Genomic DNA, 26,688 nt, shown 5'->3' with positions numbered 1-26,688 from the left:
GGCGTACTGTCGATAACCAGGCAGAAAAACGCAAAAAACAGAAGGAGAAGAAGAAAAAAGTTGAGCAGGAAAAGAAGAAACTCGGACCTCGAGTGGAGCGAATCAAGGGCGATGCTTTGATCGTTGAAGTGTCAGCAGGAGTATCGTATGCAGCTATCCTTCGGAAAGTGAGAGACGATCCGGAGTTGCAGACACTGGGCGAGAACGTCGTGAAAACTAGGCGCACGCAGAAAGGCGAGATGCTCTTCGAGCTTAAAAAAGATCCAGCGGTTAAGAGCTCCGCTTTCAAACAACTCATTGAGAAGTCACTAGGGGAGGAGGCGAAGGTGAGAGCTCTCTCTCAGGAATCAACCATCGAGTGCCGGTATCTGGACGAGATCACGACTGTTGAGGAATTGAGAACTGCGTTACAGTCACAATGTGACCTTGGCGATGTGCCAATGACAATCCGACTGAGAAAGGCATACGGTGGGACACAAACGGCCTCGATACGGCTCTCGAAACAAGCTGCGAATAAACTGGTGGAGAAGGGTAAAATAAAAGTGGGGTGGTCCGTGTGCCCGATGAAAGCTCCCCCTCGTATGGCCAAGCAAATGGAGAGATGCTTTCAATGCATGGGCTTCGGTCACCAGGCGAAAAACTGCGGTGGTCCTGACAGATCGAAATTGTGCAGGAAGTGCGGGACGGAAGGTCACGTTGCTAGAGACTGCACCAAGCAACCGAGGTGCATGTTGTGCAAGGAGGAGGACGGAAACGACCACGTCACAGGTAGCTTCAAATGTCCGGCGTACAAAAAGGCGATTGCGGGTTCGCAGTAATGGAGGTTACCCAGCTCAACCTCAATCATTGCGACATAGCACAGCAATTGTTGTGGCAGTCAACAACTGAAACTAAATGCGACGTTGCAATGATCGCAGAACCGTACCGAGTTACTCGCGATAACGGAAAATGGGTGGTGGATAAAGCAGGGATGGCTGCAATACTAGTGATGGGAAGGTACCCCATCCAAGAAGTGGTGGAAAGCTCACAGGAAGGTTTCGTGATCGTCAAAATCAACGGAATCTTCATGTGTAGTTGCTATGCACCCCCAAGATGGTCAGCGGAGCAGTTTCACGAGATGTTGGACGTACTCACGGATAAGGTCAGCGGCCGCAAACCAGTCATCATCGGAGGAGACTTCAACGCCTGGGCTGAGGAGTGGGGAAGCAGATGCACCAACGCCAGGGGGTACAGCCTACTAGAAGCCTTCGCAAAACTAGACGTCACACTTCTGAACGAAGGCACTAGCAGCACCTTTCGAAGGGACGGCCGCGAATCCATCATCGATGTAACTTTCTGCAGTCCATCACTGGCGGCTAATACGAAGTGGAGAGTGTCGGAGGGATACACACACAGCGACCACCAGGCAATCCTGTATAGTGTCGGCCAACGGAATCCCGCAGCGGTACGGAATACAAAAACCTTTGAGCGGAAGTGGAGGACAAAGGTTTTTGACAAGGAGCTTTTCGTCGAAGCACTACGCATAGACAGCAGAACTCTTAATCTGAGCGCCGACGGGCTAACAGGAACATTGGTGAGGGCATGCGATACAGCGATGCCGAGAAGACTGAACCCGACGAATGAACGACGTCCAGCCTACTGGTGGAACGAGACACTCAGCATCCTCCGCGCTAACTGTCTACGAGCCAGAAGAAGAGTCCAGAGGGCACGAACCGATGTAGAGAGAGAGGAGCACCGCGCGTCTTTCCGAGCGACCAGAGCCGCCTTGAAACGAGAGATACGTAGGAGCAAATCGAACTGCTATAGGGAGCTGTGTCGTGACGTCGACGCAAATCCTTGGGGTGAAGCATATCGAATCGTGATGGCGAAATTCCGTAGTTCAACGACTCCCATGGAATTATGTCCGGAAAAACTCGAGGTCATTGTGAATGGACTTTTTCCGCAGCACGACCCACCGACGTGGCCACCCACACTGTACGGTGAGGACGAAGCAGAGAACGCACAAGTCACCAACGAAGAACTCATCGCGGTGGCAAAAGGTCTAAAGTTGAAAAAAGCACCCGGCCCCGACGGAATCCCCAATGTGGCCCTGAAATCGGCGATCCTTGCTTTCCCCGACATGTTCAGGGTGGTGCTGCAGAAATGCCTGGATGACGGTCTCTTCCCTGCGGAATGGAAGATACAAAAGTTGGTGCTGCTCCCGAAACCAGGAAAGCCACCTGGAGATCCAGCGTCGTATAGGCCTATTTGTTTGTTGGATACTTTGGGAAAGCTCTTGGAAAGGGTTATTCTCAACAGACTGGTGAAATGCACGGAGGATGACCACGGATTGTCGAAAATGCAGTTCGGGTTCCGGAAAGGAAAGTCGACAGTGGACGCTATTCGGACAGTTATCGAGAAAGCTCAGGTCTCGCTTAAACAAAAACGAAGAGGCGACCGTTACTGCGCGGTGATTTTGATTGACGTGAAGAACGCCTTCAATAGTGCCAGCTGGGAGGCCATCGCCGAGGCGCTACACAGATTGAAGGTCCTTAGCTACCTGTACAGGATACTGAGGAGTTATTTCCAGAATCGGATCCTGGTATACAACACAGACAGGGGACAGATAGTGAAGAATATCTCGGCGGGAGTTCCACAAGGCTCCATCCTAGGTCCTACGCTTTGGAACACGATGTACGACGGTGTTCTAAGGCTGAAGCTACCCAGAGGTGTGGAGATCGTGGGCTTCGCGGACGACATCGTAACAACGGTAATCGGCGAGACGCTTCAGGAGGTGGAAATGTTGGCGACTGAGGCTGTAGACATGATCGGTAGTTGGATGGACAGCGTAAAGCTCCAGATGGCACATCACAAAACCGAGGTGCTGTTAGTGAGCAATTGTAAGGCAGTGCTGCGGGCAGAGGTATCGGTCGGAGGACATACCATCGTTTCGAAGCGGGCGGTGAAGTACCTCGGAGTCATGATCGACGACCGGCTGAACTTCAACCAGCACGTCGACTATGCATGTGGGAAGGCGTCAAAGGCCATCAACGTGGTGGCGAGGATCATGCCAAATAGCTTTGGCCCAAGCAGCAGCAAGAGGCGTCTCTTGGCAAGTGTATCTTCGTCGATACTGAGGTATGGTGGCCCTGCCTGGTTGGCGGCTCTGGAAACCCACCGAAATCGGAGGAAGCTGAACAGCACATTCCGACTCATGGCCATGCGAGTCGTAAGTGCTTATAGGACCATTTCGACAGAAGCTGTGTGTGTAATCGCCGGAATGATTCCCATCTGCATCACTCTGGCGGAAGATAGCGAGTGCTACAAGCGACGGGAAAGCAGAGGTATCCGGAAATTGATGAGAGCGGAGTCGTTGGACAAATGGCAGTATGAATGGGATACGGCAGAAAATGGTAGATGGACGTACAGGCTGATACCGGTACTTTCGACCTGGTTGAACAGGAAACACGGTGAAGTTAACTTTTACTTGACGCAGTTTCTGTCTGGGCATGGCTGTTTCAGGCAATATCTACACCGGTTCGGGCACGCAGTTTCACCCCTCTGTCCGGACTGTGGAGATATGGAGGAAACACCGGAGCACGTCGTTTTTGTCTGTCCCAGGTTCATCGAAAGGCGCGAGGGGCTGCCTGCACTTCATGTCGAGAATATTGTGGAGGAGATGTGTCGCGACGAGATGATCTGGAATGCCGTGAGCAGTGCAATCACACAAATCATGTCGGAGCTGCAGCGAAGGTGGAGGGCTGACCAAAGTGCTGACAACGTCCGACGGTGAAAGGTGAACAACGGCGACGGCTGTTGCAAGAGATGGTACCTCACGAGAGTAGCTGTGACGGGGTGCGCGTTGTGTTGGAGGGCACCACCTAATCGGCTCTCCGCTGGGAAGAGAAATCCTGCGAGGGTGACTGTGACGGGGCGCGCGTCAAGTTGGAGGGCGCTTCCTAATCGGTGCACGTCTCGACAGGTAAACGGATACTGCCGCGGAGAACAGCAAAAGGCCTACCTGACAACGCCTGATCGTGGCCTGGATGGAGGAACACCGCGAACATTTCGAAGGAACGAGCATCAAGGATGAAGCCACGATCAAAATGGTGAATACCCCACGAGAGTAGCTGTGACGGAGTGCGCGTCAGGTTGGAGGGCACTGCCTAATCGGCGCTCCGTTGGGAAGAGAAATCCTGCGAGGGTGACTGTGACGGGGCGCGCGTCAAGTTGGAGGGCGCTTCCTAATCGGTTCACGTCTCGACAGGTGAGAAACCCCGCGAGGGTGGCTGTGACGGGTTGCGCGTCAAGTTGGAGGGCAATTCCTAATCGGTTCACGTCTCGACGGGTAAATTCAAAATGCCTGCGAAGAGGACATCAGCGCAGTGGAATTAATAACGAATGGAAAGAAAAAAATATTGAGAAAAAGGGAAGGACAACGCTAGTTTGCGTTGAAAACTCGAGAAGTGCATGAGCACAGCCGCCCCCTGAAGTAGTCGCCTAGATGTGGTCCCAGGGGGAATAAGGCAACGAGTAGAGGGCTTGGTTTTTGTGGGTGCGATCCCCACTCGACGTCTGGGTTAACCCTTCCCAGGTAAGGCTGGTAGAGCGTTCCTCACCTCTTTAAAAAAAAAAAAAAAAACAAACAAACATACAAACATACAAACATACAAACATACAAACATACAAACATACAAACATACAAACATACAAACATGCAAACATACAAACATACAAACATACAAACATACAAACATACAAACATACAAACATACAAACATACAAACATACAAACATACAAACATACAAACATACAAACATACAATACATACAATACATACGTCTTAGATGAACCGGGTCTGGTCAAAATAATTGAAACGATAGGTTTTATCACACAGAAGTACTGTGAATGTATTTTAAATTTTGATACTGAAGAAGATCGATCAGCACAAATTGTCTTAGAGGGAGACCGAGAAAATCGAAAAAATCGAATGTATTTTTATACTTTTGAGTAGCTTATAACGTCAAAAATGTTGACGACTCCGAAAATATAACGCAACTTATTTGTAAATAATTTGCTTAATTCATTACAACGCATCGCAGTATAAATGAGGTCAAAATGCGCTTTTTCGAAACCTTAGAAACCATAGAAACGTTTCATGTCCCGTAAAACCTTCACATGCCAAACACCATTTGCTTGATTAGTTTTCGAGTTATGCAGAAATTTGTGTTTCATTTGTATGACAGCCCACCCTTATAGAGGGGGTGGAGAGTCTAACCATCATAGAAACATTTATTGCACCATAAAACCTCCGTATGCCTAATTTGGTTCCATTTGCTTGATCGAGTTATGCAGAAATTTATGTTCCATTTCTATGGCAGCCCCCCCCCCCCATCTCAGAAAGATGGGAGGAGTGTTGAACCACCATAGAAATGTTTCTTGCCCCCTAAAATCTCCACATGCCGAATTTGGTTCAGTTTGCTTGATTAGTTCTTGAATTATGCCGAAATGTATGCTCCATTTGTATGGCAGTCCCCCCCTCAGAGAGAGAGAAGGAGTGTCTATTGACCATGGAAAAGTTTCGTGTCCCCTAAAACATTCGCATGGCAAATTTGGTTCCATTTGATTGATTCGTTTTCGAATTATGCAGAAATTTGTCTTTCATTTGTGTGGCAGCTCCCCCTTAGAGAGGGGTGTGGAGTGTCTAACCACCGTAGAATCATATATTGCACCCTAAAACCTCCATATGCCAAATTTGGTTTCATTTGTTTGATCAATTCTCGTGTAATGCAGAAATTTGTGTTTCATTTGTATGGCAGCCCCCTCTTAGAGAGGGGGTGGAGAGTCTCTTTGCCCAATGTTTCGGCCGATATAGCAGCAATTTCTTGTCTTTCAGTGCAGCCAGGGTCCTTGGTTTACCAGTGTATACCTTGGATTTTAAATATCCTCATAAAAAAAGTCAGGAGGCGTCAAATCAGATGATCTCGGTGGCCAGTCATAATCGCCGTTTTTCGATATTAATCTTCCGGGGAACATTTCGCGCAATAATTTGGCCGTGGCAGCCGCTGTATGGCATGTAGCGCCGTCCTGTTGGAACCAGTAATTGTCCAATTCATTTTCACGAACAAATGGCAATAAAAAATCGGTTATCATTGTCCGATAACTCTTGCGAACGATGACGACCTGATGTCGATGGAGTCTCTGCAACACTGGCTCGAACGGCATCAATATTCTCGTCGAAACGTCTTGGTCGTTGTCTGGACAGATGACTGGCATTACCAACACTACCAGACGATATAAATTTGGCATATAATCGACGTATAGTGTTGTCTCCAGGCGATGTTTTAACTTTATTTTTATTTTTCCACGCACGTTTAGTTAACACAATTGAGAAGTTATTTTGAATGTACAGCTGAACAATTTCAGCGCGTTGCTTAGGTGTGTATTGTTCCATGGTTAAAATTGTACTGAAATGACGCTTTCAACGCGGTATGACATTTGTTAATCTGACATCTCTGTCAAAAGTTATGGGGTTGCCAGATGCTTCCACTTTAAATGGCCACCCTGTATCAGACTAGCTGACCCGGCAAACTTCGTTCCGCCCAAAATTTATTTTTCGTTATCACATCAACGTCTTCTTACTAAGCGCATTTCTGAGACAAACCAGCCCAGGAGACTGAAAATCTTAAAAATAAAGAATTAAAAAAAAATTATTAAGGGCACGTTCATGGGTCCAATCGCAGAACTTTTCATTGATTGATCTTCTAATCTACCCTTTAAAATTATTGTTACTATAAAAAGTCAATACTTCTACCAAAACTCGACATTATAATATCAGATTATTTTCAAACACAATTCTCGTGCAAGATTTTTCATCCACTTGCAAATAACATGTTTCTCCGTTACATGGAATAAATGTTTGATACAGAAAATATGTTAGAATGAAGACAGCCCTAAATCCGACAATTCCTTTCTCGAGTTTTGATCTTATCAACACATTCGGCGATCCATTTTTATTTATATAGATAGATGACGATATAGGAGTGCGTTAAAATTTAATCCATTTCCACTTTTGAACGAAGATCATTTTCTTTACCGCAAACATCAAATGGACTAACAACGCTTGTCAATATGTAGTTGTAGAACACTTGCGAATTGAATTTTTCGAATTTTCTCATTTTACTTCAGAGTTTTTCGAAAAGTTTGCAATTGTCATGTTTGGTTGAAATATGTGGATTATTTTCATGGAACCCCGTTTTCGTTTGCTTGAATAGTTTTTGAATTATGCGGAAATGTTTCATATGTATAGCAGACAGACAGACAGAAATCCATTTATATATTAGGCTGTCAAAAAAGTACTGCGGTATTTTTTTTTAAATTTTCATTTGTTCATAAAATTAGTTACAATCATCTGTTTTAAGTCAAATATACGCCGTTTTGTTCGATGACTTGTTCCCAACGAGATGCCAACTTCATAATACCCCTGTTATAGAAGCTCGCTTCCTTATTGGCAAAAAACTCGGATAGCCAATTTTCACAGGCCTCTTTTGTGGCTAACTTCTGACTACCTAGTTCGTTCGCCATGGACAAAAACAGGTGGTAGTCACTTGGTGCAAGATCCGGACTATACGGCGGATGCAAAAGAACCTCCCATCCGAGCTCCCGGAACTTCTGGCGCGTCACCAAAGAAGTGTGTGGCCTGGCGTTGTCCTGATGGAAGACAATGCGGCCTCTGTTTATCAAAGATGACCTCTTCTTCATGAGTGCTACCTTCAAGCGGTCCAGTTGTTGGCAGTACAGGTCCGAATTGAGCGTTTGGCCATAGGGAAGCAGCTCATAATAGATTATTCCTTGACAATCTCACCAAACACACAGCAGAACCTTCCTGGCCGTTAATGAGGGCTTGGCCACCGTCTGAGCCGCTTCAGCGGGCTTCGACCACGACCGTTTGCGCTTCACGTTGTCGTAAGTGACCCACTTTTCATCGCCAGTCACCATCCGCTTCAGAAACGGGTCGATTTTGTTGCGATTCAGCAGCTATTCACATGCGTCGATACGGTCAAAGATGTTTTTTTGCTTCAACGTGTGTGGCACCCATACATCGAGCTTCTTTGTGAATCCAAGCTTCTTCAAATGGTTAATAACGGTTTGATGACTTATCCCCAGCTCTTGGCCGATGCTACGGCTGCTACTATGCCGGTCTTTCCCGGCTAATTCAGCGATTTTGTCGCAATTTTCGACGACAGGCCTTCCGGAGCGTGGCGCATCTTCGATGACCTCTACACCAGAACGAAAACGTTGAAACCATCGTTGTGCGGTGGAAATGGAAACTGTATCGGGTCCATAAACTGCACAAATTTTATTGGCAGCTTGAGATGCATTTTTGCCTTTGTCATAGTAGTACTGTAAAATATGTCGGATTTTCTCTTTATTTTGCTCCATATTTGCGAACCTATAACTCACGAACGACTTAACCAAACAAAACACTGTCAAGGACTGTATCATAGCGCGCAAAAATACCTTTCCAACAAGCTATAGTATGACTCGATACAATGAATACAACTAGAACTACGCGCTTACAACGACACCTCGCGGAAAAACCGCGATTTCGATGTCGCACTCTGTTACTTGTATTCTTTGGTCAAGTGACTATCCGGTGACGATCAATTGATGGTAAAATACAGCAACAAAAAAGACGAACAAATGTCGAACACATTCGATGAGCAAGTAAAATAGCTGTAAAACTACAAAACTAAAATTAATTCCCCAGTTAAAAATTTAATTCGTCGAACAGATAACCTCGAGTCAGAATACATAGAATACTGAGGTAATACACGAATGAAACATTCTACTTCCAAATGTGGCGAATATAAATTGATACTTGATTATAGGCTATCAACGATGAAATGTCTCCGACGCATTGTGTCCACTCCACATAATCCGCCTCCGGTTTTATTTTATTCGAACCCTAATATCGACCTTGTCGCGGAACCCTACAATTAAATCAGTTAAAATGACATTCTTCTGTATTGGCTTGCTGTGCGCTCGACCTATGGTGAACTGTCATCGTGCTCAGTAGGCGTTTGCGTCGAATGCAATGAGTGCATTGTTGTTGGTTCTGTCATCAGATATAGATTGGCTGAATTATGCAGTCATTTCTCACTCCAGACTCGATATCATAGTTGAATCTTCGAAAGTAAAAGTGATACGAAAGTGTGAGCCTGACATTCGTAATATACAAGTGATTGTTCAAAAGAGAATTTATGTGGAAAAGTGTCAAATTAAAGCAAATAAGTGAACAGTGTTCGAAACGATACAACATTTTTAGCATCAACAAAAAGGAAACTTATCTGCCGAAACCCGGGATTGAACCGGGGACATTTAGATCTTCAGTCTAACGCTCTCCCAACTGAGCTATTTCGGCACGCTGAGAATGAGTGTCCGCGTCGCACATCACATTCTACCATCGTCGAGCCACGATTGCTTCAGGAAAAAAGTAAAAGAGAACGAAACCGACAAACGTGCGATGATATCCGAGCAACAAGTAAGCAGCGACACGAAGTAACGCGTGACAACTACTGGTATGGGACATAGTCGCATGAAATGCCAGCGCATAATATGAGTCGAAGTAGAGGGCGTGTTTCCAGGATATGTGACACAATTTATGTAAGTTCTCCCCGAAAAGGGGAGGTTGTACCATTATATGCTGTTTCCTGATATGGATTTCCTTTCAATTGAAAACACCGTGTTTTCGGTGCTTCTCTGGGAGAATGCATGATTAGCAGAGACCCTTTTATTCATTCATCGCTTTGTGTCACACTGTAATGTTATTAGCGTGTGATGTTGACGACTCTGTGTGGCTACAGCGCTATGCTTGTTTGGTTAGTCCAATGGTTGATATAGTTTTCCAAACATCAATCATTTTCAAAAAAAAGCTTCCCATACCGGGAATCGAACCCGGGCCTTCTGGGTGAAAGCCAGATATCCTAGCCACTAGACCATATGGGAATGTGAAAACATAAATACATCATTACAGCACATAAACCACAATCCACAAGTGAAAAACTCATTCTGTGCAGAGCTGGACCAAATCACGACATCGCTAAGCATAACGTCGTTTCGTCATGAACAATTATTCTCCCCATCGTTTCCCATTCACACCGGACAAGAGCACCAATCCATTGTATTCGCATCGATCATCCCGCTCTATACATCATGATTCAATTAACGATAATCGTGTTCCTAGAAGCTTCTCTTTCATTCTATCCCATTTTGCAAAATAAGTAATTTATCGCTCTTTTCACTTTGCTTCCACAAATGCTGCAGCAGCATCCGTCGCTATTGTGTCTTCCTCTTTCCCCTGTCGCTTCTCTTTTCTTTCGCACGAAAGTTCGCCTTCAGTCCACCTCAAACCTGGCAAACGCTTCAAACAAAACCCTCTAATCATCTTCGGTAGCATTGCTGAGCGAAAATGAATAAGACCACAAATCTTCGGCTGCCAATATTTTTCCTCCCCATTGATTAGAGAGTTCACAAACAGTCCTAATTCTGGGCTGTGGGGATGCTGCTATCTCCGTGTGCAGTACCGTACTCAGCCGGGAGATGGAGCAGCGCACGGATTGGAAATAACAGTAATGAAGGATAAATTTATTGGCATCTTCGCGAGTTCGCTGTGTTGGGAAATAATTTCTGGACTTGTGTAGATATGGACAAAAACTGAAACTGAAATGTTGTTGTTCAAAATGGAAACACGAACATCGGAAAAGAATAAAACAGTTTTTCCAAACTGGAAACGAATTCAAAGCAGTAGAAGAATATTTATATTGTACTTTTCGGAGAGGTTGGAAACACTCTTTGGCAGCGCTGCGTCCGAAAAACATTGTAGTTTCATTATTCACAGAAGCTACAATGTTGTTAGTTTTTTGTCCGAGTAAACGAAAAACCATTAAATTCGCGAAGCTTCGAATACAGAACGTTGCCAATTATAATGAGGAAAAATGTTCAGAAAGCCAATTGAGTGAAGCAACCCATTCAATGAATGATTCTAAATTTCCATAGTCTGATACATCTCACATTAAAAAACTTTCATAAATAATATTAGAAAACTATTACGACGATACGTTGCTGGTAAACCTCAGTGGCAAGATTATCCAATATCTGGTGGTTTGTGCAGCATCACAAAGTCACATTTCACATTCAGCTCGCGCAGTCCGAAGACATCGGTCGCAAATTTGTTCGCGTCTATTATAAAGTGGAGATTATACCGTTATCAGTTCGTGGCTGGTGAAGTTATTTCGCCCTAACGGGGTTCTCTTTATTGCGCGAGTGAGGAGAGCAGCAATCACTACCAGCGTGAGGAAGAAGTCCTCCACGGCGGACGCGGTGCGTGTGCCGTATCATCGCTGTGTGTGCTTTAGCATCGTCATCGATTCCATCATCGTGTTGTGGTGCGATATACCGTTGCATCTGTGCCGAGCGATTGCCACGCGGTTCGATTGAGACACCGCTTCATTTCATTCGCATTGGTGTGCGATTTAGGTATAATATATATTAGGTTTAGAAATACAAAAAAAAATAAGAATTATATTATTTTATATCTGCCGTAATGGCAGAAGGTCATGTTGACATGGAGATTGAAACTACTGTTTCCTCCTCACTAGCTACAACGGGGGCTGGGAAGTCGCTTAAACGCGTTCCCCCCTCAGAAGATGTCTCTTCAGAGAAAGAGGTAATCTACCTTAACAAGCCCCTCTCAAGAAAATTGGCAAACTTTTCCTCTTCGCCCCCTCAATCTCCCGCTCCCGCTTCCGCTCTACTACCGAACTTGCCTCCCAGCCCTACTGATACCGCTCCCGTTCAACAATCGACCTCGTCCTCCCCCTCAGTTGTTTCCTCTCCTCGTGTCAAGGTCTATCCAGACGATGCACTTGGAGCTGGTCCATGGGTTGTTTTTTTCCGGCCTAAACCAAAAGGAAAGGCAATTAATGTCATTCAGGTTTCGAAAGATCTGGCAAGATTATATTCCTCCGTGGTCGAAATCTCTAAGGTTAGACCGAACAAACTGCGTGTTGTCGTGAGTGATCGGAAAAACGCGAATGCAATTGTGATCGACGAGAGATTCTCCCTAGAGTATCGCGTCTACGTGCCCTCCCATGACGTAGAAATCTCGGGGGTGGTAACTGAAACTGGTCTGACGTGCGAAATGATAAAAGAAGGAGTTGGTAAATTTAAAAGACTCCCGTTGGTGGGTGTTAAAATTTTGGACAGCCGCCAACTAGGAAAAGTATCCCAAGAAGAGGGAAAAACTAAATTCACGCCGTCAGACTCGTTTCGAGTAACTTTTGCTGGTTCCGCTCTACCTGACTACGTCATGGTGGGCAAATTGAGATTGCCTGTGCGACTCTTCGTGCCAAAGCCCATGACTTGCCAAAAATGCAAGTCAGTTGGTCACACTTCAGATTATTGTGCCAACAAGGAGCGCTGTGCCACTTGCGGAGAGCAACATGAGGGGAAATCCTGCAGTGCGACTGAGCATAAATGTCCATATTGCGGGGGATCCCCACACGAGCTCTCAGTTTGTGAAACTTACAAGAGTCGCTGGGAGAAACAGAAGCGCTCTTTGAAGGAACGCTCGAAACGCACTTTTGCGGATATTTTAAAGGGCGCTTCGCCACTGGCCCAACAACAACAACCAATCAACACACAAAATGTCTTCGCCACGTTGCCCGTTGACGAAATAGAAGCGGACACAGCTAACGGGGGCACACCGTTCATTTTCCAAGGGAATCCCCGGCGCAAAAATGTGACCACTCCCAAAGTTCAAGGACAAGCCCCTCCGGTGATACCCCCTGTTAGCATGCCTAAAAAATCGAGTGCAGCGGACAGGCAAAATCAGGTTCCTCCTGGTTTCCGTGGGAATAATTCACCTTCGAATGGCCCAGCACTCGAGGGGACATCAAAAACCCCAACTGTCCCTACATTCTTCATAGTCCGTCATAGATCCTCAGTTGAATCGACGGCGATCTGGCGTAGTGGTAACATCCATGCCTCTCACGCTAAAGGTCACGAGTTCAATTCTCACTCCCGACATTCTTCCAAAAATGGAAGTAAAAGTGACGAACCAGCCAAATGAGTTGAAAGTCACCAATAATACAGATAAAAAAAAAAAACCCCAACTGTCCCTGTTTTTCCGTCCAGTTCAACTTCCCAATCGGGATTTATAAAGTTGTCTGACCTTTTGGACCAAATCTTCAAGTGTTTTAATGTTTCCGACTCCATCAGAACCATTGTCATTTCAATGCTTCCAGTATTAAAGACAATTTTGCAACAATTGATGCAAACATGGCCCCTCCTTGCAATGATTATTTCTCTTGATGTCTAATTTAAATAGAGAGGTCGGAGATATCACTGTTTTACAGTGGAATTGTCGTAGTCTTATCCCTAAATTGGATACATTCAAATTTTTAATTCATAAGTTCAATTGTGATGTTTTTGCTCTGTCCGAAACTTGGCTTTCTTCGCGAGATGATCTCTCTTTCCACAATTTTAATATCATACGCTTGGACCGTGATGACAGATACGGAGGGGTGCTATTGGGTATCAATAAGTGCCACTCATTTTTTCGAATTGACCTTCCACCTATTGGAGGGATCGAAGCTGTTGCTTGTCATGCAAACATCAGAGGCAAAGACCTCTGTATTGTCAGCTTGTATTGGCCTCCGAGAGCTGCGGTTAGCCGCAATCAACTTGTTGACATGTGCTCACTCCTTCCTGAGCCACGATTGATCTTGGGAGACTTCAACTCTCACGGAACTGCCTGGGGGGAACAGTACGACGACAATCGTTCATTGTTGATATATGACCTTTGTAACAGCTTCAATATGACCGTTTTGAACACTGGGGAAACAACACGTGTACCTAAACCTCCTGCTAACCCAAGTGCTCTTGACCTCTCGCTTTGCTCGAATTCACTATCGTTAGATTGCAAGTGGAATGTAATCCAGGACCCCAACGGCAGTGACCACTTGCCAATCAAAATTTCCATCACCATTAGTTCGAATTCTTCTGAATCTATAAACATGGCATATGACCTCACAAGACACATTGACTGGAAAAAATATGCGGACGCAATTGCTCTAGCCATCAATTCCAGAGATGGTTTGCCTCCATTGGAGGAGTATAACTTCCTTTCTCGTTTGATATATGACAGCGCGGTTCGCGCTCAAACGAAACCCATCCCAGGCTCCACTTTTCGTCAAAGGCCTCCCAATCCATGGTGGGATAGCCAATGTTCCAAGCTTTATCAGGATAAATCGAACGCATTTAAAGCTTTTCGGAAACGTGGAACCATTGAGAATTTTCAAACGTATTTGCACCTTGAAAATCAGTTCATAAATTTGATCAAAGGGAAAAAACGTGCTTATTGGCGAAATTTCGTGGGAGGTTTGTCACGAGAAACGTCAATGAAAAAATTATGGAAAGTGGCTCGAAACATGAGAAATCGCTCTTCAACGAATGAAAGCGAAGAATATTCACATCGATGGATTTTTAATTTTGCACGGACGGTTTGTCCCGATTCCGCTCCCGTGCAGAAAATTGTTCGAGATATACCACAAGATAGGTGCGATCTTGATTCTGAGTTTTCGATGGTAGAATTCTCTCTTGCTCTCCTTTCATGTAACAATTCTGCTCCAGGAACGGATAGAATTAAGTTCAACTTGTTAAAAAACCTCCCTGATGTGGCGAAACATCGCTTGTTGAACTTATTCAATCGGTTTCTGGAGCATAATATTGTTCCAGATGATTGGAGACAAGTACGAATTATAGCTATTCAAAAACCCGGAAAACCCGCGTCCGACTTCAATTCGTACCGCCCAATAGCAATGCTGTCTTGTATACGGAAATTGTTGGAGAAAATGATCTTGTTTCGCCTTGATCGATGGGTTGAAACGAATGGCCTACTCTCAGATACACAATATGGGTTCCGCAGGGGCAAGGGGACGAATGATTGTCTTGCGTTGCTTTCTTCAGAAATTCAAATGGCTTACGCCGAAAAAAAACAAATGGCTTCAGTATTCTTGGACATAAAGGGGGCCTTCGATTCTGTTTCAATAGAGGTTTTGTCAGACAAATTACACTCTCGGGGTCTGCCGCCTCTATTGAATAATATGTTATATAATTTGCTTTGTGAGAAACATTTGAACTTTTCTCACGGAGATTCGGCAGTAAGTCGGGTCTCTTACATGGGCCTCCCCCAGGGCTCATGTTTAAGCCCCCTTTTGTACAACTTCTATGTAAGCGACATCGACAATTGCCTTACACAAAATTGCAGCCTAAGACAACTTGCAGATGATGGAGTGGTGTCTGTCGTAGGATCAAACGAATCCGACCTGCAAGGACCCTTACAAGATACTTTGAACAATTTTTCAACCTGGGCCATTGGTCTAGGGATCGAATTCTCCACGGAGAAAACAGAGATGATGGTTTTTTCTAGGAAGCATAGACCAGCAAAACCAAAGCTTCAACTTTTGGGTAAACCGATCACTCATGCTATGTCATTCAAGTATCTTGGGGTCTGGTTCGACTCCAAATGTACTTGGGGGGCCCATATTAGGTATCTGAGTAAAAAATGTCAACAAAGAATAAACTTTCTCCGTACAATTACCGGCACCTGGTGGCTTATAATGTTGTATCGAACAACTATTCTCTCAGTGATGGAGTATGGCAGTTTCTGTTTTCAATCAGCTGCCAAAACACACCTCATTAAACTCGAGCGAATTCAGTATCTTTGTCTCCGTATTGCGTTGGGATGTATGCCCTCAACGCATACCATGAGTCTCGAGGTTTTGGCAGGCCTACTCCCACTAAAAGATCGCTTCAATTTATTATCTCTTCGGTTCTTCATCCGGTGTAAGGTTATGAACCCATTGGTTATCGGAAATTTTGAGCAGCTGATCGAGCTAAATTTTCATTCTGGATTCATGAGCTCATATCATGAATTCGTCTCCATGCAGGTTAATCCTTCTTCGTATATTCCCAACCGTGTTAGTTTTCCTGACTACATCAATTCCTCTGTGCATTTTGATCTGTCCATGAAGCAGGATATCCATGGAACTCCAACGCTCCAACGATCTTCGATGCAAAGTATGGGGATATCAATTGTGATAATATGTACTTTACTGATGGGTCCTCTATGAATGAGTCCACAGGATTTGGAGTGTTCAACGAAATTTTTAGCACCTCCCACAGTCTTCAGAATCCTTGCTCTGTGTATATTGCTGAATTGGCAGCAATACATTGGGCGCTGGACAGCGTCGCCTCACGACCTGTTGAACACTATTACATTGTAACGGATAGTCTTAGCTCTGTCGAAGCTATCCGTTCAGTGAGGCCGGAAAAGCACTCGACGTACTTCCTTGAGAGAATACGAGAAATTTTGAGTGCTTTATCCAGACGCTGTTATGTCATTACCTTTGTCTGGGTCCCTTCACATTGCTCAATTCCGGGTAACGAGAGGGCTGACTCATTGGCAAAGGTAGGTGCAATTGAAGGCGATATTTATCAGCGTCAAATCGCTTTCAATGAATTTTATTCTTTAGTCCGTAAAAATACCATCGCTAACTGGCAACGTAAATGGAACGAAGATGAATTGGGCCGGTGGTTTCACTCGATTATCCCTAAGGTTAGCCTCAAACCATGGTTCAAAAGTCTGGACTTAAGTCGGGACTTTATTCGCACCTTCTCTCGACTCATGTCCAATCACTGTTCGTTAGACGCGCTACTCTTTCGTTTTAATCTTGCCGATGGCAATATCTGTGCTTGTGGCCAAGGTTACCACGACATCGAACACGTTGTTTGGTCGTGCGAGGAGTATCTTGTTGCCAGATCGAATTTAGAAAACTCTCTTCGGGCTAGAGGAAGGCAGCCCAATGTGCCGGTGAGAGATGTGTTAGCTGGTTTAGACCTTGATTACATGTCCCAAATATATGTCTTCCTAAAAGCTATCAATCTTCGTGTGTGATTGTCCTTATATCCTTATATTCTCCTTTTCCTTTCCCTTCGCGAGAAATCAAATCCCTTCTTACTAACAATAGAATAAGGTGAAATGTAAATACATGTTAGATATAAGATAGGCTTAAGAATTGAGTATGATGAATGTGAGTGTGACCATTGTCAACATATCCTTATATCCCATCCTTTTCGTGAAACAAAATGTCACCCTTCTAAACTCGAGCAAGCCGCGAGTAATCGGTTCTCTACTTCATTAACATTAGAATTAATAAAAAATGTTTATATATACTTGTAACTATACAAATAGGAGTTTGGCTCCTTTAAACTTATGTAACTGAGCCTGTAAAAATAAACGATTTAATAAAAAAAAAAAACAAAGTCACATTTCCTGTCATCAAAGTCGCCTTTTCCATGATCAACTTCGTCCACTGTTGCCAAAAACCTTGCCGTCATTAGATTCCGTCACACACAGGGATGCCAGGTTTGAAGACATATCTTCATTTTGAGGACATTTGACCTACTGTGAAGACATTTGATTTGTGAAGACATTTTGAAGACAATTTGAAATATGTGAAGACATTTCAGAAAAATAGCGTATGTGGGTTATTGAGTGATATTATTTCCATGAAATTATAACTAATGGCCGAAAATATCGTCAAAAGAAGTAGGGCTTTTGTCTTTTGTTCTCTTTTTCATCATTGTCACTTGTTCACTTTTGTTCTTAGTAATCAACGGAGACTTTTGTCTAACTTGCCTTTTTCAAGCAGAAAATCCACATGCATATAGAATGAATTAAACAACAAAGCAACTTTTACTTAAGTTACAACCAAAACTTTGAAGCTAAAATAAACAAACTGAGTTATCACAGTTCCGTTTTTGTGGAAGAACTGGGTCTATATTACCTCAATCAACGGTTTATCAAGCCAATTATCATTTCTAAACTCATAAAATTTAGTTTGCAATAGCGCGATATATTCTATGTTCACATTTATTGAAATAAACTTCAAAACCTGAAAGTAAGTTTAATAAAATGCGCTGTATAACAATATCAATTTAAATGAACATTGAATAAGCTATTAAACTTTGCTCAAAAGTAAGTTATGAATTTTAGTTTCATCCGATATGATTGTGAAAACAATAGAAGACATTTTTCCGTACCATGAGAAGACACTTGAAGACATTTTTACGTACCATGAGAAGACATTTTAAAAAATCACCTGGCATTCCTGGTCACACACATTTATCAGTGAAACAAACTTCAACTTGATACCTATGGAAATCACTTCATGACCAGGGACCAGGGAAACTGCACAAAATCTATTTTGACATATGTTTCTTCGTCCATGAGCTTGGTACTTCATCAGAGCCTGATTGTATAACTTTCGAGCGTTTTGACCACTAGATTCTCCCTGACGTCCTATTTAGCTGCTAACAGGCATGTAAAGAACGGAAGCTTCTTCGCACATAAATATTTCAAAAAGTAGTATAGCTCGCCCCGTAAGTGCCGGTCATCCCGAGTCGTTATCGAAATATGAATAGCGATAACTCCAGTTCGTTCATCCTTTTCCATAGCTGCTGCATTCATTATCTTGCACAAACTCCTTGAGCATAAATTACATAATTTTAACTAGATGCGATGCGAGGTGCTGAGCGGTAACGGAAAATCGACTGATTGATCTTCAGGTTCTTGCTGAAATTTAGCAGCCTCCTGGCAGGATACTCTACTGAATTAGCCGGAACCAGATTGAAAATCCGTATTAGCATAGCATTGGCAGCTGCTCATTTTAGGGATCCCTTCCTACATGACAATAGAATATTCATGAAACTTCTTACTATCCAAGTCTTCGGAACGGCACTTTACAAAAGCAGTTATAGACTGCTGGATTTATAAATAAAACTGTTTCATATTCTACCTGCACACAGAGTGCTCTCTATTAAAAAATGGTTCCTGCTCCAGGTGAGGCTCGAACTCACAACCCCGGCATCGCTCACATTCTCTCTTCGTACTACAAACTCCAACAACACACGGAACGAGTTTCGAACCCGCACCGCCGATATTGCGAGTTGCGGTAGAAGCGTGTACTGTCTTATAAGTACCGTGCGCTAACCAATTGCGCCACTGGAGCTGATTGTCGCTGGAGCAACCAGTGTCGGACGATTTTTGCAAGGCTAATTATATAAATTTTGATATGGATAGTGAGATTCCTTTTATTACTCAATTCAATTCTTATATGTTGTTCTTTTGGATCTTTCTCTACTTTATCCAGGAATGAAATTAATTATTATTTTTTATTGAATTCCATATTTTCCATTTTGGTCCAATTTGTCCAGTTAATGACAGATGATTAAATTTTACTATTCGACATAATCCTCCAGAATATCGAAACGCTTCTAGAGATCGTTTATCGTATGGATTCCATTAGTGAAGTGACAATCCGAAAGACTCGAAATACGCTTCCACGGTTGCTACTACCTTCCACCTCAAAAAATCGATTCCCACGCAAGATTTTTTTTGTCATTTGGAAACCATCAGAAGCCAGAGAGAGCTAAGTCTGGCGAATAGGGAAGATGTTACAACAATTTGTGCTTTAATTCACTGTTTTTTTCGGCGGTTTTTTATCTGTGCATGTAACTTTTTTCTGTGAGTATTTTCAATACTTTTTCTCAAGGCTGTTTAATTCCTGGGCGCCCAAAAGTTTACAACAATATTCCGAGTTTATTGTTTTACTTGTTCAGAGATAACCGACAAACTAAACTCTTTTTGTATCCCAGAAAATTGATGTGCTTACCTTCTTACTCGATTTTTACCGGGGTCTCACCACACATAGCACTCTTGTTTTAGTTAATGATTTGGTTTGAAACAATACATAACATTATTTTATTCTTTCTAAAACGATTCAAATGTTCCTAAGCATGTCGCATTCGAATATTTTTGTTCCATTTTTAGCCAATGCGGTCCATCCATTTGCACACAGCTTTCTGAACCCCTAAATCTCGTCCAAAATATTGTTCACACCACCAACAAATACCTTTAGAGCTTCCCCCATTTTTAGGACTCGGACTTCCTTCCTGAAGCGGATCAACTCTCAGTTCAGTCACCTGTATTTTTTCTGTTCTTTTCAAAGGTGAAAACCTCTAATACATTTTCTACAATTTTCCATGAATTTGTTTTGATGGTCCTTCCCAAAATAAGAATTTTTCCATTGCACGCTATTAATTATTTTTTCCATTGTTAGACTAATACAACGTCAACCTTGAATAGCTGTAATGAATGATTTTTCCGATTTTTACGTCAACCTTGAATAGCTGTAATGAATGATTTTTCAAAAAATCAAATCTGTATTTTGGTGAGTTTACCACAGCACCATTGTATGTCAAACTTTGCTAATTTGGAAGAGTTTTACAAGAAAAATATATAGAAGGGGGCCGTTTTGAGATATAATAGTTTTTAATATTAAATTCAATTTTTGAGTAAGATTTTTTAACAGTACATTCAAAATGGTATTTTTTCAAACAACATATTTTAAACAGACATCTGGATTTTGAGTTACGATTTTTTGAAAGAAGGATCAATAATTATGAATACGCCCTTTTAAAAAATCAGTCTTGATTTAAATTGGTCGTATTGCCGTTTTCTTTTAAATTTAATTTGCTTACTGATTAGTTTATGAAACAAATAGAAATACTGTAATATAATTATTATCAATAAGTCCCGCTCAAACCTTTGCAGGGGAATGAGGTTGTACCATCATCATTATTTATATGATAATGAAAACTATGATTTTAAGTAGTTTTCATCATAAATACCAAGTTTAAAAAAAATCGGAAATGGTCGCTGTAGAAATTCGCCCAGTAGACCGATCCTTTTGAAAATTTTAGACAGTAAAATAAAAAGTATTAAACAACTTTTGGCATTTTCTTTTTATTCATACTTCGAGCCCAAGCCCGTATGCTCGCACCTTCCTCTTTACCCCGTCCATAAGGTTCTGTACAACGTCAGGTTGTAGTTTTTTTTGAACAGAAATCCATTTTCTCTTGAAGTCCGCCTCCGATTTGACAACTTTTGGGTTCTTCCGGAGGGCCTGCTTCATAATCGCCCAATATTTCTCTATTGGGCGAAGTTCCGGCGCGTTGGGCGGGTTCATTTCCTTTGGCACGAAGGTGACCCCGTTGGCTTCGTACCACTCCAACACGTCCTTTGAATAGTGGCACGAAGCGAAATCCGGCCAGAAGATGGTCGGGCCCTCGTGCTGCTTCAATAGTGGTAGTAAGCGCTTCTGTAGGCACTCCTTAAGGTAAACCTGCCCGTTTACCGTGCCGGTCATCACGAAGGGGGCGCTCCGCTTTCCGCAAGAGCAGATCGCTTGCCACACCATGTACTTTTTGGCAAACTTGGATAGTTTCTGCTTGCGAATCTCCTCCGGAACGCTGAATTTGTCCTCTGCGGAGAAGAACAACAGGCCCGGCAGCTGACGAAAGTCCGCTTTGACGTAGGTTTCGTCGTCCATTACCAGGCAATGCGGCTTCGTCAGCATTTCGGTGTACAGCTTCCGGGCTCGCGTCTTCCCCACCATGTTTTGCCTTTCGTCGCGGTTAGGAGCCTTCTGAACCTTGTAAGTACGCAGGCCCTCCCGCTGCGTGGTCCGCTGGACGAATGAACTTGACAAATTCAGCTTATTGGCGACATCCCGGACCGAACTTCTCGGATCACGTCTACACTGCTTAACTACGCGCTTGTGATCTTTTTCACTGACGGAGCATCCATTTTTGCCGTTCTTCACCTTCCGGTCGATGGTTAGGTTCTCGAAGTATCGTTTTAGTACTCTGCTGACCGTGGATTGGACGATTCCCAGCATCTTACCGATGTCCCGATGTGACAACTCCGGATTCTCGAAATGAGTGTACAAGATTAATTCACGACGCTCTTTTTCGTTCGACGACATTTTTCCAAATTTACGAAAAATTGACAGTGAAGCATGGCCAACGTGATCTATACACTCTTATCTGATTATAAGCGAAAGCTGAAGATATAATTCCTAAAAATTAAATTTCTACAGCGTTTTTTCCGTGATGCAATTTGATGTGACACACCCTTTATGTGTAGTTACCTAATACAACTACAAATCTTGTTAGCAACAAAATATTCCTTGGACTTCCCGCAATACATTTTCTAGAAGTTCTCAATATTTGTAATAAAATATTGATATTTTCGAATTTGTTGATCCATAATTAGCACAACAAAATCACACTCCCATATGGTCTAGTGGCTAGGATATCTGGCTTTCACCCAGAAGGCCCGGGTTCGATTCCCGGTATGGGAAGCTTTTTTCTGCGTTGTTCAAGTTTTTTTCTGACATCGATGTTACATAGGTATAATCATAGCACTATAAAATGAACGAAAAATCATTAAATAATGATGGTCAATTCATATTTTCACTGATTTGGGCGCAAATTTTGGGCACCAATTTTTCATTAATGGAAACGCGCAACATACAATATCGTAAACGGAAAAAAATATTCAGTTATAATCATGTTACCTTAATCACTACATGATCGCGATTTCTGTATCTGGTATAACTTTTGACGTAGGACTAACCTTTCTATATAAGGGACCATTTCAATGGAAATAGTGTAGTGAACGTCAATATCTCTTGAATTAATGGATGGATTTCGATTCCGAAAACACAAATGAATAGGAAATATATCCAGCATTTTATTTGCCTGAGATATTCGAGATATATAGTGAAAATAGTTAAACAATTAAACAATCTAACGAATAAAATAAGTAAGTTTTTCGATTTTACTCGCTGCTCATATTCTCCCACAATTCAACAAGTAACAATGTTGCATGGAATGATTTCCTGCTCTGTGGTTTCAACTGTTAGTTACATTCTAGACAGCGATTAGCCAATGCCATATGTTATGGCTGAGAGTTATTTATTGCTGCTGTGACACAAACATAATTTTCTTCATCGTCTGCATTATTATTTTTATTTTCTTGAAATCGATTATTTTATTGTATTCGTGGTTTTCAATTGTAAGATTAAAATAAAAAAAATAATAATAAAGTGTTTTTCTCATTAATCCGAATGATCTTTCCACAAGGACTTTATTTTTTCTCACAGAACTCTATCGTACTGCTGACTCCTATGAATTTGGTAAACCATCTAAATCCGATGTGAAGATAATCTCATATATTTCAAGATATAAGAAAAAATGTTTGTTCAGCGCAATGCTCTAAATATACCGACAAAATTTAGACATATAAAAAACAAAACTTAAATAAATATTAGAGCAGTACTGGGTCTCTTAATTCAAAATAAACTAAAAATGCCCAAAGGCCACAAAAATTTTTATTTTCGCGCAATCCTCGTAAAACTTCAAGAAAAAAATACGCTACATGTGGAAAAAACAACACATACGAATGCATTAAAATAAAAATTCGAGCAATAGTGGGTTTCAAAGTAATATTTCTTTTAAAATTTCGAAATGCCTGAAAATATATTTTTTTCTGTACCGCGAAAAACACTTTAAAAATTCTAAAAAAAAAATTACATATACCTAAAATAGACGTAACAAACTAGAGTAGTACTGAATCTTAGAATAAAAAAAATAAAATTTCATTTAAAATTAAAATAATTTTTTTTTAATATTTGATTTTTAGATGAAATTGTTTGAAAATATTGATCGATACACCTTAGTAAGATGCACTTTCAGTTTTTTTTTCCATATTTTCGTCTGAAAGCTATAGAGAATGGCGTAAAAAACGAGAAGGTGCATTTTTCACCATAGATCCTATGGTGTACCATATGAGAACTCAAATATATGGTACTACTGTCAAAATGTTTTATTTAGTACTCTAGACAATATTTTCCATACAGCTGGTGATTTGGTTTGAGGGCACTTTTTACTCCTTTACCCAGCCAGAACCTTTAGAAATATTTTTTTTTGTACGGCGGAACACTGAAACAAATCTGAAAAAAATCACACTTATCTAGAAAAGCCGTAGGAACACATTTAAATATGAATTAGAGTAGTACTGAATCTCAAAATCCCAAAAAAAAATTTTTCAAAATTTCAATATTTTTTTAGCATTTCAATTTTTGATAATTTTTTTGTTTTGATCATTTTTATTGATACACCGTAGTAAAATGCACATTCAGTGTTTTTTTAAAAATAAAAAGTAAAAGTAAAATGCACATTCAGTAAATTTTTATCTCGAAGCTTTTAAGGATGGCGTGAAATAAACGAAAGAGTACGTTTTTCACTATAGATCCTACGTCAAACCGCATAGGGGTTCAAATAAACCGCCAAAATTTCTAATTTAATATCCTATACAATATTTGCCATACAGCTGGTGATTTGGTTTGGGGGCACTTTTTACTCCCTTACCCGGCCAGGCTCTTTAGGAGTGTTTTCGGTGACTTTTCCCGATCGATCATTCAACTTTCGCGAATTCGAGCAATGGTTCTGGGCTAAATGTGGCGTGAAAGTACAGCATGTTATAACACAGATGTGAAGAAGGTATTTTACAGCTATGAAAGCTGTGTCCTTCGGTTGAAAACTAAAGTTGTTTTTTTTATTGTGGATTCTCATTCGGAGTTTCTGTTATCGTTCTGCGAAAGCACTGCATACAGTGCGAGAAATTCCTATAAGCGCACATGTATATTTTGGCTGTAAGATTAACTAGATATATATTTCCAAAACATTTTCATGGGATTTAAATGACCTTCGAACATCAAGTTTATCTTGCCAAGAAAAGTCCCAATCCTATTCTCAACAGTTATTCAGAATGAGAAAAACGTGTTTTCAAGGTAGAAATTCTTATAAGCGCACATCAGACTTTATTCTCAAAGAACGATTTATACATGAAAATGACAGCATTCAATATTTGGTTGGTTTACCATTTTTCAGAATAGTTTCATAGACACGGTTTGGCATTGACTCAATCAGATTATCCAACATTTCATGTGGAATTTTATTCCACTCGTCCCTTACACATCTCTCCAACTCATGAACTGTTGCAAATTCCCGTCCACCACTGTAGACTCGCCTTGCCAGGATTCCCCAGAGATTCTCGATGAGATTGAGATCCGGGCTACGAGCTGGCCAGTCCATAACCTGAATGTTTCTTTCGGAAAACCATGACAATGATTTCTTGCTTACGTGAATGGCAGCATTATCCTGCAGGAAGATGAAGTTGTCGTCCATAATGTCTTCTGTAAATGGCACCAAAACACTGTCCAGTAGCTCTACATAGTTGTCGGTGTTCATCCTTGTCGAAATAGTGGCGATAGGAGTCTTCCCTTTTCTTGAAAACGCAGCCCACACCATGAGACTTCCACCACCAAAATTCCTGCTCAACTTCACTTCGGGATTTTTTCGTAGACCATGCCAATAATACGCGCAGCAGTCGGGACTATCAAGATTGAACTTTTTCTCGTCGGAAAAGATCACTTCATCCCACTCTGCCTTCCAATCCATGTGCTGTTTAGCGAAATCCAATCTTGCTTTAATGTGCCTTGGGTTGAGGTTTGGTTTCTCTGCCTTCTTCGTGTAAACCAGATGTCCAGATCCTCGCAAAATTTGGGAAACACGTCGTTTGGATATGGGAAGGTCCAGTTCTTGCTTTATTTCCGAAGCATTAAATTTTCCAGTCTTCTTCTTCTTCTTGAATGGCGTTAACGTTCTCTGTGGAACTTTTGCCGTCTCAACGAATGCATTAACTAGCGTCATTTATTAATACTTAGTTGAGATTTCTTAAGCCAAATAACACGCCATCAATGTATTCCGAGGGGCAAGCTCTAGAATACGCGTGACCACAGTGCAAGTCGAAGGAAATTTCTCTGACGAAAAATCCTCCGGCCAGAACAGGAATCTAAACCGAACACCCGGCATGATAATGTAAGACGCTAACCACTCGGCTACGGGTGCACTATTCTATAAATAAATTTTCCAGTCTCCCCAAGCTGAATGATGCAGTTCCGGTCGCGGTTTGAAATTTTGCAGTTACCTTCTTCCTTCTGATGCCATATTTTGGGCCCTTCTCGAAAAAATTCCGGACCACTGTTTCTCCTCTATCGATCCTCTTTGCTATCTCCCGGTTGCTTAAACCAATATCCTTCAATTCGGTTATTAATCTCCGCTCAGTTTCGTCCAAGAACTTTCCTTTCGGCATCATGCTTCAAATTCAATTGCGCTACTTCACTGCTTAGCTGAATGTGGTTAACTCGTTCTCACATTACAACCTTACCAGGATGTGTTGAAAAATGGCCAAGATGTTTACATATTGGTGGGAAAATATTCTAAATGTCAGTTGCGCTTATGAGAATTTCGCACCATAATTTTAAAAATGTTTTAGTAAAAAAATATGTTTGCACCAATGATGACTTAAACAACAAAGTTAGTACACATTTAGTCGTTAAGAAAAAAACAACGTAAAAAAGGAATGGTTTTATCTACTATATATCTAGAATTTTCAGAAAACCCAGGTGCGCTAATAGGATTTTCCCCCACTGTAGTATAATTTTTGAATTATTTCTTTGGGATGGAGTTGGAGATGTAATTTTGCTAAGAGATATAATTCGATATTCCATAAGTTATTCAAATAGACAACCCATGGTGTAGTTCTACGTCTCTCCGGTTAAGTCCCCGACCGACTTTTTTAAACAAAAAGGATCGCATTGAAAATTTCAGTA

General features: G+C 42.0%; 4 non-coding genes across 4 annotated transcripts; 1 reads left to right on the top strand and 3 right to left on the bottom strand.

Annotated features, from left to right (window-relative positions):
* Positions 1–9,331: 9,331 nt before the first annotated feature.
* On the bottom strand, positions 9,332–9,404 carry Trnaf-gaa (transfer RNA phenylalanine (anticodon GAA)). Its single transcript has one exon. It is a non-coding gene; the product is annotated as a tRNA-Phe (tRNA).
* A 512-nt stretch (positions 9,405–9,916) lies between these two features.
* Trnae-uuc (transfer RNA glutamic acid (anticodon UUC)) lies at positions 9,917–9,988 on the bottom strand. The gene has a single exon. It is a non-coding gene; the product is annotated as a tRNA-Glu (tRNA).
* Positions 9,989–18,939: 8,951 nt separating this feature from the next.
* On the bottom strand, positions 18,940–19,116 carry Trnai-uau (transfer RNA isoleucine (anticodon UAU)). Its single transcript has 2 exons — positions 19,079–19,116; positions 18,940–18,975 (listed from the first exon to the last, which is right to left on the bottom strand). It is a non-coding gene; the product is annotated as a tRNA-Ile (tRNA).
* Positions 19,117–22,239: 3,123 nt separating this feature from the next.
* Trnae-uuc (transfer RNA glutamic acid (anticodon UUC)) lies at positions 22,240–22,311 on the top strand. Its single transcript has one exon. It is a non-coding gene; the product is annotated as a tRNA-Glu (tRNA).
* The last annotated feature ends 4,377 nt before the right edge of the window (positions 22,312–26,688 follow it).

The sequence above is a fragment of the Toxorhynchites rutilus genome, chromosome 3 (assembly GCF_029784135.1).
Source record: "Toxorhynchites rutilus septentrionalis strain SRP chromosome 3, ASM2978413v1, whole genome shotgun sequence".
In the NCBI taxonomy this organism is placed as follows: Eukaryota; Metazoa; Arthropoda; class Insecta; order Diptera; family Culicidae; genus Toxorhynchites; species Toxorhynchites rutilus.
Note: the sequence above shows the minus strand (reverse complement) of the source record. Positions and strands in the feature narration are given on the sequence as shown.